Source organism: Eumetopias jubatus, unplaced genomic scaffold (assembly GCF_037043125.1).
Source record: "Eumetopias jubatus isolate StellerSeaLion01/CBP00866 unplaced genomic scaffold, mEumJub1_p1.0 scaffold_13, whole genome shotgun sequence".
NCBI classification, from domain to species: domain Eukaryota; kingdom Metazoa; phylum Chordata; class Mammalia; order Carnivora; family Otariidae; genus Eumetopias; species Eumetopias jubatus.
Genome location: NW_028274819.1, coordinates 51,593,029 through 51,603,855, shown reverse-complemented (window position 1 = coordinate 51,603,855; position 10,827 = coordinate 51,593,029). Strand labels below are relative to the sequence as shown.

General features: G+C 38.8%; 1 pseudogene; it reads left to right on the top strand.

Moving 5' to 3' along the window:
• The first annotated feature begins 4,240 nt into the window (after positions 1-4,240).
• On the top strand, positions 4,241-4,334 carry LOC114219443 (U2 spliceosomal RNA; annotated as a pseudogene).
• Positions 4,335-10,827: the final 6,493 nt, after the last annotated feature.

Below are 10,827 nucleotides of genomic sequence, written 5' to 3'. Positions count from 1 at the left end.
CTTGGATTTCAAATGTGAAAGTCAGGTTTAATGTCCTGGCTAGGCTACTCAGCCATCTGCACTGGGTATATAATTTTCAGGCTCATTGCCCCACAAAGATAAGACAATTATTTCACGGTGAGTTTTTACTCAATTATATATATAAAAATATTAACTATAGTCACTCAATATCTTTTTTCTTTTTCCTTCCTTATATTCTGCCTTCCTCTTTTCTCTTTTTCCATACTTCCTCCCTTCCTTCTTATTTTACCTTTGCTTCTTTTTTTCTCTGTCCCATCTATGCCTTCCTCCATTCTCTCCTTCCTTCTATTCTTTTCACAAGATCAGGTAAGTTATTCTGCTCTAAACTATGACACCAGGACTTTAATCTGTCTTTTCATGTTTTCCTCCAAATTGAGTCACCAACATAACATAATTCAACATCAATGATTGCTTTGAATAATCTCAGTACATGTTTTGAATTCAGGTAGATAGAGCACAGGTAACCAGCTTAATTACCTGTCCAGCTGGATCCAGAAGGAGAGAAGATAATTACACAAATAGAACTCACAAAGTTATAGAATGCAAACACTTGTTTTTTTATGAAATTTTCTCATATTCTACACTAAAGTTTTATTCCACACACAGCATGAATAAGTTAGTCTTGTTCTCCCTGTAAAGAAAATTTCTGACTTCCATTTCATGGCAGACCATGTAGCCTAAAAAAATCCTCACGTTGCTAAATAACAAAGTAAAATATAATAAGCCTCCTCTCAAATGCATATGTTTAAAAGAAAGTAAGGACATTTGAAAGTAAACAAAAAGCAATGGGAGATGAAAAAACTTTTTTTTTTATTATGTTCAGTTAGTCAGCATATAGTACATCATAACTTTTTGTTGTAGAGTTTGATGATTCATTAGTTGCATATAAGACCCAGTGCTCATTCCAACACATGCCCTCCTTAATACACGTTATCTGGCTACCCCATCTCCCCACCCCCCTCCATTCTGTAACCCTCAGTTTGTTTCCCAGAGCCCAGAGTCTTTCATGGTGTGTCTCCCTCTCTGATTTCCACCCACTTAGTTTTCCCTCCCTTCCCCTGTGGTCCTCCACATTATTTCTTATGTTCCACATATGAGTGAAACCATATGACAATTGTCTTTCTCTGATCGACTTATTTCACTTGGCATAATCCCCTCCAGTTCCATCCATGTCGATGCAAATGGTGGGTATTCATCCTTCTGATGGCTGAGTAATATTCCATTGTATATATGTACCACATCTTCTTTATCCATTCATCTGTTGAAGGATATCTCAGCTCCTTCCACAGTTTGGCTATTGTGGACATTGCTGCTATGAACATTGGGGTGCAAGTGCCCCTTCTTTATACTACATCTGCATCTTTGGGGTAAATACCTAGTAGTACAATCACTGGGTCATAGGATAACTCATAAGATACCTAGGAATAAACCTAACCAAAGAGGTAAAGGATCTATATTCTAGAAACTACAGAGCACTTATGAAAGAAATTGAGGAAGACACAAAAAGATGGAAAAATATTCCATGCCTGTGGATTGGAAGAATAAACATCATTAAAATGTCTATACTTCCCAGAGCAATTTACACTTTCAAAGAAATCCCTATAAAAATACCATTGACATTTTTCACAGAGCTGGAACAAACAATCCTAAAATTTGTACGGAACCAAAAAAGACCCTGAATTGCCAGGGGAATGTTGAAAAAGAAACCAAAGCTGGGGTCATCATGTTGCATAACTTCAAGCTATATTACAAAGCTGTAGTCATCGAGATAGAATGGTATTGGCACAAAAACAGACATATAGATCAATGGAACAGAATAGAGAGCCCAAAAATGGACCCTCAACTCTATGGTTAATTAATCTTCAACAAAGTAGGAAAGAATATCCAATGGAAAAAAGTCTCTTCAATAAATGGTCCTGGGAATATTGGACAGCCACATGCAGAAAAATGAAACTAGACCATTCTCTTACACCATACACAAAGATAAATACAAAATGGGTGAAAGACCTCAATGTAAGATAGGAATCCATCAAAATCCTAGAGGAGAACATAGGCAGTAACTTCTTTGACAATGGCGACAGCAACTTCTTTCAAGACAAGTCTCTATAGACAAGGGAAACAAAAGCAAAATGAACTTTGGGGACTTTATCAAGATAAAAACCTTTTGCACAGCAAAAGAAACAGTCAACAAAACAAAGAGGCAACGCACAGAATGGGAGAAGATATTTGCAAATGACACTACAGATAAAGGGCTGGTATCCAAGGTCTATAAAGAACTTAGCAAACTCAACACTCCAAAAAGACAGTTAAATAGATACTGAACCTATGGCTGTAATGGGAACATTTATCAATTTTTACAATAAAAGGGTTTGCATTTTAAATGATCATACAAACAAAGAACATAAAATTTGGATGCTCCCAAGAGTAGGAGCAGAATTAAGACACACAGATCCCTAGAGTACCAGGGATCTTGAGGAGCCATAAATTTAGTGAAGGAGCAGACAAGTGCAACTGATTTCTGTGCATTGATTTTATATCCCGTTGCATGGTTGAATTCTTGAATGAGTTCTACAATTTTGGGGTGGAGTCTTTTGGATTTTCCACATAAAGCATCATGTCATCTATGGAGTGAGAGTTTGACTTCTTCTTTGCCAATTTGAATGCCTTTTATTTCTTTTTGTTGTCTCATCGTTGAGGCTAGGACCTCCAGTATTATGTTGAACAACAGTGGTGAGAGTGGATATCCCTGTTGTGTTTCTGACCTTAGGGGAAAAGCTCTCAGTTTTTCCCCATTGAGAATGATATTTGCTATGGGCTTTTTGCATATGGCTTTTATGCTATTGAGGTATGTTCCCTCTATTACTGTGAAGAATTTTAATCAAGAAAGGATGCTGTATTTTCTCAAATGCTTGTTCGGCATCAATTAAGAGGATCATGGAGAAAGGGGAACCCTCTTACACTCTTGGTGGGAATGCAAGCTGGTACAGCCACTCTGGAAAATGGCATGGAGTTTCCTCATGAAGCTAAAAATAGAACTACCCTACAACCCAGCAATTGCACTACTAAGTATTTACTCCAAAGCTACAAATGTAGTGATCTGAAGGAATATTTGCACCCCAATGTTTATAGCAGCAATGTCCACAATAGCCAAACTGTGGAAGGAAAAGAGCTATCCTTCGATACATGAATAGATAAAGATGTGTGTGTGTGTGTGTGTGTGTGTGTGTGTGTGCATGTGTGTATAATGGAATATTACCCAGCCAGCAGAAAGGAGGAAATCTTACCATTTACATTGACATAGATGGAACTGGAGGGTATTATGCTGAGCAAAATAAGTCAATCAGAGAAAGACAATTATCATATAGTTTCATTCATACGAGGAATATAAGAAATACGCAGAGGATCCTAGGGGAGGGAAGGGAAAACTGGAATGGGAAGAAATCAGAGAGGAAGACAAACCATGAGAGACTCTTAACTATGGGAAACAAACTGAGGATTGCTGGAGGGGCGGTGGGTAGGGGGATGGGGTAACTGGGTGATGAACATTAAGGAGGGGACTGATGTGATGGGTACTGGGTGTTATATGCAGTTATACTGAACTCTACATCTGAAACTAATGATGTTCTATCTGTTGGCTAATTGAATTTAAATAAATAAATAAGTTAAAGAAACAAAAAAATTGAATTAAAAATACATGAAAAGAGAGCATTAACCTATCAGGTTTAATTGAATAAAACAAATAAGCCTTATGGAAAATTTTAAAAGTACAGTGACTGACTTAAAAAAAAATAACAGATTACACAAGATTAACACAGCTGAGTTGAAAATTGGTAAAATGAAGCTGAAGTTGCAGAGCTTAATCCGAAAGCAGTCCAATTCGACAGAGAATAGAATGTAAAATACAGGTGAAAAATAAAGGTAATTGAATAAGAAAGGCCCAATATACACCAAACTGGATTTGCATAAAAATATAGAAAATGGTGGAGGGGAGGGAATATTCAAAGGGATCATGTCCGGATTATCTTAAGATTCAAAAAGCTGAATTAATTATAAACAGAATAACTTTTCAAAAAAAAAATCTATACACATTTACTAACACTCCAACATCCCAAAGACAAAAAGAATAGCCACATACTTCTCAACGGCAACAATAGATACCAGAAAGTTGTGGAAATATATATAATATATATATTATATATAATACATACTATATATATATATCGCTTCTCAGCCTTTTGGCTAAGATCAAGTGTAGTATCTGTACTTAGCAGTTTAATACATACTATATATAATATGTATTATATATAACATATATAATATTTATTATTCAGTTAAAACATGTAAAAAATATTTGCTGATATTCAAATTTTACCCAACTAAATTGTCACTAATAAAACCCTGTTTGATTCCATACAAATTTTAGGATTATTTGTTCCATTTCTTTGAAAAAAGTGGATGGTATTTTGATAGGGATTGCATTAAGTGTGTAGATTGCTCTAGGTAGCATAGACATTTTCACAGTATTTCTTCTTCCAATTTATGAGCATTGAACAATTTTCCATTTCTTTGTGTCTTCCTCAGTTTCTTTCATGAGTATTCTATAGTTTTCTGAGTACAGATTCTTTGCCTCTTTGGTTAGATTTATTCCTAGGTATCTTATGGTTTTGGGTGCAATTGTAAATGGGATCGACTCCTTAATTTCTCTTTTTTCCTGCCTTGTTGGTGTATAGAAATGCAACTGATTTCCGTGCAGAAAAGACCCTGAATAGCCAGAGCAATGTTGAAAAAGAAAAGCAAAGCTGGTGGCTCACAATTCCGGACTTCAAGCTCTATTACAAAGCTGCAATCATCAAGACAATATGGTACTGGCACAAAAACAGACACATAGATCAGTGGAACAGAATAGAGAGCCCAGAAATGGACCCTCAACTCTATGGTCAACTAGTCTTCGGCAACACAGGAAAGAATGTCCAATGGAAAAAAGACAGTCTCTTCAACAAATGGTGTTGGGAAAATTGGACAGCCACATGCAGAAGAATGAAACTGGACCATTTCCTTACACCACACACAAAAATAGACTCCAAATGGATGAAAGACCTAAATGTGAGATAGGAATATATCAAAATCTTTGAGGAGAACAGAGGCAGCAACCTCTTCAACCTCAGCTGCAGCAACTTCTTCCTAGAAACATTGCCAAAGGCAAGGGAAGCAAGGGTAAAAATGAACTATTGGGACTTCATCAAGATAAGAAGCTTTTGCACAGCAAAGGAAACAGTCAAGAAAACCAAAAGACAACCGACAGAATGGGAGAAGATATTTGCAAATGACATATCAGATAAAGGGCTAGTATCCAAAATCTATAAAGAACTTATGAAACTCAACACCCAAAGAACAAATAATCCAATCAAGAAATGGCTAGAAGACATGAACAGACATTTCTCCAAAGAAGACATCCAAATGGCCAACAGACACATGAAAAAGTGCTCAACATCACGCAGCATCAGGGAAACCCAAATCAAAACCTCAATGAGATACCACCTCACACCAATGAGAATGGCTAAAATTAACAAGTCAGGAAACAACACATGTTGGAGAGGATGCGGATAAAGGGGAACCCTCCTACACTGTGGGTGGGAATGGAAGCTGTTGTAGCCACTCTGGAAAACAGTATAGAGGTTCCCTATGACCTCTATAGGTTGAAAATGGAGCCACCCTATGACCCCGCAATTGCATTACTGGGTATTTACCCCAAAAATACAAATGTAGTGATCCGAAGGGGCATATGCACCCCAATGTTTATAGCAGCAATGTCCACAATAGCCAAACTATGGAAAGAGCCTAGATGTCCATCAACAAATGAATGGAAAAAGAAGATGTGGTATATATATATATATATATATATATATATATATATATATATATATATATACAATGGAATATTATGCAGTGATCAAAAATATGAAATCTTGCCATTTGCAACGATGTGGATGGAACTAGAGGGTGTTATGCTAAGTGAAATAAGTCAATCAGAGAAAGACAAGTATCATATGATCTCACTGATATGAGGAATTTGAGAAACAAGACAGAGAGTCACAGGGGAAGGGAGGGAAAAATGAAACAAGATGAAACCAGAGAGGGAGACAAACCATAAGAGACTCTTAATCTCAGGAAACAAACTGAGGGTTGCTGGAGTGGAGGGGGGGTGGGAGGGATGGGGTGGCTGGGTGATAGACATTGGGGAGGGTATGTGCTATGGTAAGCACTGTGAATTGTGTAACACTGACGAATCACAAACCTGTACCCCTGAAACAAATAATACATTATATGTTAATAAAGTTAAAATTTTAAAAAATAAAATAAAATGTACTTAGAATTTAAGAAACCTGCTTGAACTAATAAAATAAATACATATATTTAAGAGCACTAAAGAGTTAAGGAGGAAAAATCAAAATCTAAGAGAAGGTAAAAAACAGAGAGAAATCCCCAGGATTTAAAGCTGCTTCTGCTCTGAGGACTTTGCTAATCCTGAAAAATATCAGTATGAAATGGGGCAAAAATTTGGCAATTTCCTGACACGAGAATATAAAAATTAAAGTCTAAGACTCACTAAAAACAGAGTCTGATAATCCTCCTCCCATACACACATTATGAAGTGGAACCTTGGGCTCTACTCTCAAGGTGTGGTTGAACCGAAACGCATCGGTATGTTAAGTGGTAACTCTTACTTAGATCGGCAAAGACCTTATTTCTAAGTAAGGTCACATTCACAGGTACCTGAGGTATTAGAATTTCAACATATCTCTGGGAACATATTTCAACCCATAACATGTATATTTTTTATTCCTCACCAGGAAATGTTAACTATGGTTGTTGCCTGTAATAATATATAGCTCATTAGGTTGTTATGAGAGTTAAATGAAATATCAGATAATAAGAATAATATGACACATTAAGAACTCTGCAGATTTATTATTATTACTAGTGTTATCCTTAGTGTAACTTTATGTAAAGTTTTGGTCTCCCTCTCTAAGGTAGAAGAAACCATTCTTTGATGTACATATTTTGAATGTGTGGTGTTTTCTACAAAGCAGGGTCAAAATGTTTGTTAAAAGAAAAAGTAAAAGTAATTTTAACCTTGCAATGACTCTCTTTCAGAAAGTTCGTGATCCCCATATTTCAGATGAGAAAACTGTGGACTTGGGAAAATTATACAAGGAGAAGCAACCAAGCAGTGGTAGAACAAGAGTTCAAATATAAGGATGTTTGACCCGACAGTGAAGATAGATTAATCATTTCTAATTAACTCTGAGAACAAGGACATTTTGTTTAGAATAAACCGTATGCTCTAGCAACATTCTTTCACTGAACAATAATTCATTCATTAAATAATTTTCTTCATTAAGTGTGTCTATCAAACTTATTTGATGCTGACAAGGAACTTGGCACTTTGCCCAGGACTTCCAGGTAGCAAGGCTGAGGTGGGGGCAGGAGAGTAATTAGTGTATAGAGGGAACAAGATTATATTCCACCCATATTCCTGCCCTGATATCTCCCCACCAGCAGGTGTGGGTAGGAAACTGTGAGAACCAGACTCACACTTGCTCTCCTCTCTCCAAAATTTCTGTGCCCAAAGCCCAAAAGATCCTACATTTAGCTTGAGAATCCCTACATAAGACACATGTGGGAAGGTCCACAGAAGTGGTGATTTTCGAAGTCCTTCTGTGCATCAATACAGAGTGGTGGCTGCACTAGTGGCAGTTCCCACTTATTCCTAAGGAAACAATGCCAGGTGTTGCTGTGTGGAAGGTGAAGATTGTTAGCAGTTGAACTTTCTGCAACCACACTTAGGTGACAGTTTAGACCAAGAACAGCCATGAAGGTAAAATCTTGGACATGAGACCACATGTGTGTAAACAGGGGCCTCCCAGGGATTTGCTTGGGTTCAGACCACTGATGCTCCCACTGCAGGAGTGGGGCTCACAGGGAAAGTGCTCCCTGGCCCCCAGTTGCCCATGGTCCATGCTCCCCTGAAGTCTATGCTCCTTTGATGGCTGGGGGTGTTCCTCTGTCACCTCTTCCACAGAGTTATAGGGCTGAGAAGAGTTTAGTCAGTTCTTCCCCTAAGGTGCATCTGTATAAATTTTCCGGGAGAAGATTCTCATCACACAGTTTCCTTACCCTTCTTTTCCCAGGATTTCTTTATTTAGACTTCCCAAGAGCCTTTGACCTCTACTGCCCTTATTTTATTGACAGTCAAGCCTTTTACAGTATATTCTCTTGGAAATAGACCATTGGGCCTCAGGGACCTAGTGCTTACCAAGGGCACCAGCTCCTGTGAGCAATGGGGAGAGGGGCCATTGTGGAGGCAGAGTTCATAAAACCAGCCTCCAAAGCCCTTGCAGGGGCCAGTTTAGTGTTTTCTCCAGCAGCCAGAAACAGCAGCAGTGCAGGCTTCTGAAGCTGGTGAGTCTCAGGCTGTACCAAGCAGGACGATTGTGTGGAAGGAGATTATGAGGAAAGGAGGGGAGTCCAGGAGCTTAGTCTGTAAAGCAAAAGGAACTCTTTCAATAGGGCCTGGTGTCCATGCTGACCCTGCCAAAATGCTTAGATCTGGCATAAGGCTGAGTGGCAAGAACTGACCTAATGCTGTTATTTCATCAGAGATGAGGCTGAGTCATTTTGTGTCCATTCAGGGTTTCCAAACTTCCATAGACTCAAAGACCCCACTCATATCAAGGCTGGGAGACCAAGACCCTGTGCCTGGCTGGGTCAGAATCTTCCTTTCTGTGCTAGTCTAAATTCATCTATGAGCCAAGGTGATCCGTCCGTTTTCTCATCTGGGCTTGGGTCTTCTGTTGTAATTTTGTTTATTCAAGGCTTATCTGATCTTTCCAGACTGTCAATATATCATTGCCAGAGACCATGTTTGTTCAATAGCACTTAGAACAAGGGTCACCCCTTTGTAAATGTCAGTCCGCCAGTACAAATGAATGGAACTGGATATTGAATATCGGAGCAATGCCCCTGATGGCCAACAAGTCCTCATTTCTCAGATTAGGAAGCCTCAGCTTCACTGAGGAGGATACAGAAAGAGAGGAGGAATGGTCCCAGCTCTTAAGGAATTTACTAAAAGAGAGATGAAAGTATATTACCACCTGGGAGAAAATATCAATGTTATAGGAGGTCTGTCAGTTAAAAGGTCCTTGGTGACATTTTGGACTCTGGTCTCTCTGCCTGCTCATCCTCTTACACTAAATCTTGTAGGTCTCCCCACGCCTCCGATACATCCTTCTCTCTGCCTGTGTGGCCTTCCTTCAGATCTTCATCACTTTTCCTTTGGACTCCTCAGGACTCTCCGGAAGCCTCCCTCCCTTCTGTGTGATTCTCTGTGTCCCATCTACAGCACATCAATTCCCTGTCTCAAATCCTCTGTGCTTCCTTACAGTGTACATGGTCATGCCTACTCTCGGGTAGACCTCACATGGCCACGCCTTCACACCTTATCCATGTCTCCTGACACTCTGCTCTCCTGCCTGCTTCTTCCAAAGAACTTAGGATCTACCAGCCCCTAGCACCTTTTTACCAATCGTGCTGAACATCCACATAGACGTTTCTTCTCTTGCCATTGCCTACAAAGAGGGTCGTCCTCTCCCAGGTGAATGTGGCCTCATTTATGTACCCTTCTCTGATGCTCTCAGCTCATAGTGTCTCTTGGCCTAACAGGACCTCAGGAAATCATAGCCCTTTTTTCTCCCCACAATAACATCTGAAGTCAAATGTCATTTATTGATTTCGTAAATGAGGAACATATGTATCATAGAGTTTAAATGGCTCTTGGGGTCCTTTAATGGGTATAAGAGCCAGGCTTCATTTCTGTCTGAAACCAACTTTTCAACCATATCACATTGTTTTGTTCACCTGTGTATTTGTCTCTTTCCCACTGCTTGTAAGACCATCTTTATTACCACAACTATACTGTCTTATAAGTATTTGTAAGTCAATTTTCCTCTATTAATGAGGATACCAGTTTTTGCTTAATGCATTTGTATGCCTAACATTAAGACCAGGTACAGGGAAGGCACTGACTATTTTCTTGCTTATTCAAGTAGATCAGGTCATGCAAAGGATACAGAACTGGAGATTTATGGAAAGGAGAGGTCTTTTCTTAAAAAAAAAAAAGTGGGTATGTTTTCTATCTTCTTATTTCTCTATTTTATACTGAGGGTCATTTTCCTATCACATATGTAAAAATGCATGAAAGAACTGTCCCTACATCACTTTTAACCCCTGGATCTTTGGTTTGTCTTGAAAACCTACAAAGGTAGAAAGGGGTGTGTGTATGAGTGTGTGTGTGTGTGTGTGTGTGTGTGTGTATGTGTATGTGTGTTTGTGTGTGTGTGTTAATAATCTATATTTGGAAAATCTGGTATATTCAAAATGAAAATCCTTGGATCAAATCAATATCTTCATTTATCTTCTCTGGCAGTAGGCTCATACCTTCTCATGCACACTTCACTCTCCTAGAGGAGACTTGCCAGTGGCACAGGTGAGCAGGATCAGTAATCCCAACTATATTAATTATTTGCCTCCTGGGCTCCTTCTCTTAGTCTGCCATGACTTCCCAGCTCTCTTCTGCTTCTTTGGCTGTGACAGTTCTTACTGTCATCCTTCTTAGTACTTGACCACTCAGCCCTTCGTTTAGCAGTGAGGGGGAAAAGACAGTACCAAAACAAAACAAACAAAACAAAAAACAAGCACACAAAAACCTGGAAACTCATCAAAGCAGATGAGTTTATAGAACATAGA